At 37.6% G+C, this 7,554-nt stretch overlaps 1 pseudogene; it reads left to right on the forward strand.

Moving 5' to 3' along the window:
* The first annotated feature begins 716 nt into the window (after window positions 1-716).
* On the forward strand, window positions 717-2,301 carry LOC128041876 (uncharacterized; annotated as a pseudogene).
* Window positions 2,302-7,554: the final 5,253 nt, after the last annotated feature.

The raw sequence follows: 7,554 nt of genomic DNA on the forward strand, positions 1-7,554 counted from the left end.
TTCTTCAAAATCTCCGAGAGGAGGACATTGAGTGGAGAGCTCCTTGGTTACTTCAAGATGAGATCCTATATAGGTGTGGTAGTTTTGATTGGGTTCCTTTACTAGGGGTTTGGGAAGCTACTGGATATGCCCCATTATTGGTGCTAAGGCAATATAGGTCAATGCAATTTATACCTGCGACCCAAGGGATAGCTGATTGTGAGTTTTCGTACAAGGATAATGGTTATAGAAAGAAGATTCAAGAGGTGGCTAGTGCATGGAAACAAACTCGCCGAATGAAGAGGCTAGCTGTGGGTTCAATGACAACTCCTGAGTATCATCAATGGTGGGCTAGAAGGATTAATGATAATACGCCTAAGTTAAATCAGGAAGAAAGCCAGTCAATAGAAGAGCATTTGCGAGTCATTCCTTCAGAGTTGGAAATCATAAGGCAAGATTTTGAGAGAAGAAACGCGGATTTAGAGAAAAAGATAGAGCAAATGGAGGTGGAAAAGACGAACTTGAGATTGGACATAGATGTTCAGAAGCTTGAAAATGAGAAGTTAAAGAAAGAGAAAAACAAGGCTGATGAGGAGCTGGGTAGTCTGAAGACGGATTATAAAAAGTTACGTTTGTCAATGAGAACTGCTGGGCTGGGAAAGACTTCAGAACAGTGGCGAGCAAAAATCCGAGAAGAAAAGGACAAAGCCGATAGATGGGAACAGAAATTCTAAGAGATGCAGAGATGAAACGAAGCTTTAGAAAAGAGTTTGTCAGAAAGCCAAAAGGAAAAGGGCGAGTTAAAGGATAGGGTGATCGTGTTGGAAGGATCTCTTTGTCAGTATCGAACTCGAAATTCTGCAATGGAGTTGAAAGCAAGCTTGAGCAAGATTGAAGAAATAAAGAAAAGAATCGAAGAGCTAGAAATGACGCTGCAAAATGGTGAGATCCAGATCAAGCACTTGAAAGCAAATGAAAGTCGTAATAATGAACAGCTCTGCTACTTTCAGAGTTAAGTCAGAAACAGAAATCATCTTATGGAAGAAGCCGTGGTCCAGAATCGAGAAGTAGCTGATCACATACAGACTTTAGCAGTACAGGCTGATATGTTGAGTGTGAAGTATGAATTAGAATCGGATCGGGGGCAAGAATTAGCTTTGTTACTTAGAAAGATTAGAGTTCTGGGTACTAGGGCAAAGTCTTATTTGTAATTCACTTTATGTAAAGAAATTTAATTTCTAGTAAAGTTTTCTTAAATGGAATTGAATACAAATTGATGTTTTTTTTGCATTCATGCATTGCATCACTTCATATGCATTTAAAAAATATTAAAAGATTCTAATTAATTTAAATCACTCCTAACCTGGAAACCTACCAACTTACAAACACCGTTATAGTACCTGAGCAAAGTCAGAAGGCATGGACCAAAGATTGGAGAGGATAGAGCAAATACAAATACAGATGCAAGAGTAATTGATTGAATTTCAACAAGAAATGAGGAATCAGATGCTAGAATTACAGAGAACCATGATGAGCCAGTTTAACCGATTGCTAGCTGGAGAGTTAGAAGAGGTGGAAAAATCGGTGGTCTACCTTGGGGTTGATAATGAGGATTCTCTAGGTGGTACTCCGATAAATGTCCAGGTCCAGCCAGATGGGCGTCCACAAGGGGGATTCTTAGCTGTCAGATCCCAACATTATCAGACTGGTTCATCAACACCAGTGAATTGCTTGACAGGCCTAGGATCCAATTTTCCTGTTGCTCTTATTAAACCAGCAGAAATGCAACAGTCGATGGTGGAGTACCTAGATACTACAAAGGCCCCAAGGAAAAAGGGGAATAAATGGGATAATGCAGGTAGATATAATAAGAGCCACTCAAAACCAATCACTGTGGGCCGGCCAAAGACAGAAACTACCAGACATCAAAGCCCTTTAAAGCACGAATCTGGTGGGAAACCAGGTACTGAGAAGCTCCAGTTCACACAAATTCCGATGGCGTATAAGGAGCTGTATTAAAGCTTATTCGATGCGCACATTGTTGCACCCTTCTACTCAAAACCCCTACAACCTCCGTACCCTAAATGGTATGATACAAATACGCAATGTGATTATCATGCTGGAATTATGGGGCACTCAGTAGAGAATTGCATTGCCTTCAAAAAGCTAGTTGAAAGACTCGTCAATATAGGCGTTGTCAAATTTGATGGTTCATCCAATGCAGAAAATCTACTACCCAATCATATCGATGATGAGGTGAATGCAATGTATGAAGAAGGGTTAAGAAGCGTTCACATCAATGCCGTGCATGAAGACAACTAAGAAGAGTCCTTATTAGATATTCGACCTTATCAACTTAAAGGTGTTCTAAATAATTGGACTGCGGAAAAAATCTCTGTAGTTTTTAGAGCTTATTTTGAGTAATGTTCAGAACATTTTTGTTGTTTTTAGCCTAAAAATGATAGAAATTTCTTTGTGAAATAGGCTCATGTCTGAACATCATTATTCTAATAAAATACATCTTTGCATTTATTTTTGAGTCAATATTCTTTCATTATTTGCAAGTAATTATTCTTTCATTCTTTTGGATTTTCTTCCACATCATTCTTTCATTCATAATTATTGTACAGATAATCATTCATAAATTCACACATTCTTTTGTATATTCTTTTGCACTTACTATGGGTCCCCAGATATCAATGACGTGAGTGACGCTGCGACAGACTCAGGATTTTATTTTTGAGCGAGGCATGTGTTTAGGGGGATCTCATGACTTTGAAAATGACATAGATTGTAGCCTATCTCCGGACTTGTTGAGGATGGTAGAGCAGGAAGAAAATTTTACTTCCTGAGGAGACAGTGGAGATTGTGACCTTAAAGGAATGTGCATAACCGGAGAAACAAAACAAGATCTTGTTGAGTTACCTCAAGAGTTCAAAGATGTCCTCACATAGCCATACCAGGATATGCCCAGGTTAAGCATTGTCATTGTAATCTGAACAATAGTACAACATCAAAAATTTACAGTATGTTCAAGATAAACAACATGAACAATGCAGTTAGAATTCTTTGTTGGGGCAATGCCTTCTTCTTTGGCTCATCATAGTTTCGCCCGTTAAAGTCAAGTTTCCATTTCTTCGTATTAAAGAGGAAGATTTAAAGTTTTTTTCGTCATAGTTAAATTTTGCCCAAAATGCTCTACGAGAGAAACCTGATACCAAAGAAGATCTTTCGCATACAAATGAAAGTGGAAGATTTTTATGTGAAAACCTTATCTGGAATGACATTGATTCTGATAAAAAAGGATGACCAGGGCTTGTCTCTGTCGGGGCTTTGCCTTTCTCTTAGGCCTATCGCAGTTTTTGCCTATTGAAGACAAGATTCTTTCTCTAAGTTTTTGGATCCAATTCTGATTGAAGAGGAATATTCAAAGTTATCCATCATGGTCAAATGCGCCAGAAGAAAATAATGCGAGCTAACAAAAGGTTCATCCCAGAGAATTCCACGAGGGTGACCTAATGTTGAAGATCCTCCCTCTAAAAAAAATATTTTGGAGGGAAATAGATTAGGAAGAAGCTTATGTTATAGAGAAGGTTTTTTTTCAAATGAGCTTTAATTTTGAGTGAGATGGATGATAAAACCTACAAAGTTCTGAAACTCAGATTCAGTCAGGAAATACTCCGCTTAAGGAAGGAGATGACTAAAGTAAGAAACCCGCAAAGGACACTTTGAGGCGAAAAAAAAAGAAAAAGAAAATGACAAAATGAAAAAGTGAAAAATAAAAAATGGAAAAGTAAAATGGAGAGGCTAAGGTGAAAACCCGCAGAGACCAAAGGGGATTTGAGTTGAAAACCCGAAAAGGGCGGCTCAAATATTGATCAGAATGGGCAGCTCAAATGTTGATTAGAATGGGGCATGCTGTGATCTTGCTATGCCTTAGTCAGCAGGAAATGCGACATCTTGGGGCATCGACAAAGTAATGTAAATCTCCTAAACACATGTCAAACTCAGAATGGTCTTCAGGAAGTTTGTACAGAGAAGTTCAAGCTGCGATATCTGGGACACCTCGTCTCCATACTATTTATTTTGAATTTGTTGTTCTTGGAATACTTCATTCTTTTCCAAGATACACATTCCCAATAAATTTCTTTGTTATCCTTCTTTACTATTTTTGATAATTTATTCGTTTCAAGTTATGCTCAGAACTAATTTTATTCTTATCCATTGTTATGACCTTTTTGCAAGCATGTTGCATTGGAATAATGATTAATGGACTAATAAAACTTTCACAAGGGAAGTTTTGCATATTACTCTAGAAGTTTCTAAATAATACAGGAGCCTGAAACGAGACTATTATTTAGAACGCACCAAGTTTAAAGGTTGGAAATTTGGAAAGGAAGAGTCTAAACTAGGACTTTCTCTTTGGATTTTGTTGACAAAAACATTGGTTGAACAAAATAATAAGATGTCGTGTTGATGATAGAGCTTAAATCAACAAGCAAGTAATGATCACCAGGCAATAGAAAGAGGTTACCTCGGGGAAGAGAGCCTTCATTTGCACATGAGCCTTTGGTATGACACCCTGGGAATGGTGTAAGAGACCAAAAAGATTTAGATCTTGTATCCTTGAATTGTTATAGGAGAGGATATAAGAAAAGCCATATACCCTTGGGTTACAGTGGGAGAGCGATGGTATGATTTTTTTGCGCCCTAATGGATTAAACTTGGAGGTTCACAGTGAGGGGCAACCAGGCTAAATGTTTCTTCAGAAAAGCCAGTCAAGCAAGAAGGCGTTGTAGCACGTCAGTCACAAAGCCTTAATAAACTTCGAGTAATGACAACCCAAGCAGGATCATTCTCGAAAAAAAATAAAATAAAATTTTGCATTCATGCAAACATCATTCACACATGTCTAGTTAGGAGCATTTGATGCATTTTGATCATGCCATCCTAATCATTAGGCATAATTAGGTTTATTATACAGGTCATGTTCCCCAGAGAACAGATCAGTGAAGATAGCAGATCTTGCCTTCCTGCATCGACAGCGAAGCAGATCGAAAACAAAGCCTTGCCTTCCTCAGTTGTAGTGGAGCAGGTTAAAGATAGCAGATCTTGCCTTCCTGTATTGACAGTGGAGCAGATCGAAGATGACAGATTTTACCTCCTTGTGGTTACAGTGGAGTACATTGAAGCTAATAATTCTACTTCCCTGGACAACAGTGGAATAGATTGAAGATTTCAGATCTTATCTCCCTAAGCAGTAGCGGAGTAGATCGAAGATGGCAGATTTTACCTCCCTGTGGTTATAGTGAAGTACATTAAAGCCGATAATCCTATCTCCCTGAAGTTGCAGTGGAGCGGATTAAAACCTTAGATCTTATCTCTCTGAAGTTGCAGAGAGCAGATCGCATCTAGTCTTATCTCCCTGAAGTTGTAGTGGAGCAGACTAAGTAAGCAGGTCTTATCCTCCTGAAGTTGCAATGAGGCAGACTGAAGATGGCAAATCTTATCTCCCTAAAGTTGCAGTGGAGCAGATTAAAGCCGATAATCCTATCTCCCTGAAGTTGCAGTGGAGCGGATCAAAACCTTAGATCTTATCTCTCTGAAGTTGCAGAGAGCAGATCGCATCTAGTCTTATCTCCCTGAAGTTGCAGTGGAGCAGACCAAATAAGCAAGTCTTATCCTCCTGAAGTTGCAGTGAGGCAGACTGAAGATGGCAAATTTTATCTCCCTGAAGTTGCAGTGGAGCAGATTAAAGCCGATAATCCTATCACCCTGAAGTTGCAGTGGAGTGGATTAAAGTACCAAATTCCTACACTTCTGAAGATGTAGCATGAGAGAATGAGGCTACTTGAAGAAGAAGAGTACCAAGATCCAGCGCGACCAGGCAAAATTAGGAATTTTGAAGTCTTTGCTCTATTCCTGTCACACGATAACGAGTAAAGAGGGGCAGCTGTAATACCCGATTTTGGCACGGGTCTAAAAGGCTCTTAGTAAACAAATAAAAAATAAACAAATAGAAAAATAGGGTCCAAATTACAGTGGGCCAATAAGGCCTAAACTCAAAATACATGGCCCGATTTCAAACGGTGGCCCAGTTACAAACACGGCCCCAAATAAATGAAGAAACCCTAGGGTTTTCTAAGGATCAGCAGCACCGCAACCATGCCCTCCAAGCCACCAGCGTCCCCGACCTTCATCTGCACACAAAAAAGGAAACAAACAATATATGGAAAACAAAATCGAAAGATTTGCAAATCAAATCAATATAGGCAGATTCGTTTCTTCATATATTTTGAGAATGGCTATAAAAGGCCATTAAACACACTGTAATAAGGATCCGATTTTGAAATCAGAAATAAAAAAACTATTACTTTCGCAATATAGAGAGCAAAATCAAGTCAAAGGTTGTTATTTACAGTTTTTATTTATTGTTATATATATATTTTTACCATTATATACATACGAATAAAATAAATAAGGGAAAAGAGAGAAACAACCTATGTTTTGAGCCCTAAATCGCCGTGGATGGCTGAGGGTGTCATCTCCGATGAAAGACGACCGGAAGCCGAAAGGTTTCCCTACTCTTAGGGGCACTTTCGTTGATATTTTGTGAGATTTGAGCCCGGATTTAGGCTCAAGGGGACTAAAAGGTCAAACCGGGGAATTACCCCTTTTCGACCGCAGAGCGGTGGTGCCAAGACCGGAGATCGGCCACGCAAGACGGTGGCCGTGTGATCCAATCGATGGTCTGGGGGCGAGGGACCGAGAGAGCTTTTAAAAGATTTTTTTTTGTTTTTTTCTTGAAAATGTTTTAAAATGAAGTTTTTTGAAGGAATGGAGACTTTTATACGGTACCAAAACGGTACCGTTTTGTGGGCCTCCAGACGCCCAAAACGGCGTCGTTTTTGAATACTCGACCCGAATTTGACCCGATCCACCTTGGGATCCGCGTGTTTTTATGCGGAGGGGTAAATTGCACTTTTAGCCCCTCCGCCTTTTAATATATTTCCAATTAGGTTTTTTATTTTTTAAATTCGTCCTTTAATTTATTTTAAATTTTAAATTTAATCCTTTTGAACGGCGTCGTTTTAGAGGAGAAGGGAAAATTGCCCTTCCAGCCCCTCTATGTAATTCGCGCGTTCAATTTAGTCCTCCAAATTTTATTTATTTACGAATTTGCCCTAGTTTTTTTATCACAATTTAAAATTAGTCTTTTTTTAGAATTCATTAATTTCAAAATATTTTCTTTTTCCTTTTTTTAAGTTATATGTTTAGTTAATATATTTATGATTTATATATTTATTACCTTATATATATATATGTAGATATATATATATATATTATACTTTCTATACATATTTTATAATTTCTATATATATATATATGCAATCATTATCTTTATGGTCTATATTTATTAACTTATATATATATATGTACGTATATATATATTATACTTTCTATCCATATTTTTATAATTTCTATATGTATATTTTTCTTTATTTTCATAAATGTATTATATATATATAAATAATTTTTATATAAATTTTATAAATTTTATTTTCATAATTTCAA

This window comes from Gossypium raimondii, chromosome 6 (assembly GCF_025698545.1).
Source record: "Gossypium raimondii isolate GPD5lz chromosome 6, ASM2569854v1, whole genome shotgun sequence".
NCBI classification, from domain to species: Eukaryota; Viridiplantae; Streptophyta; class Magnoliopsida; order Malvales; family Malvaceae; genus Gossypium; species Gossypium raimondii.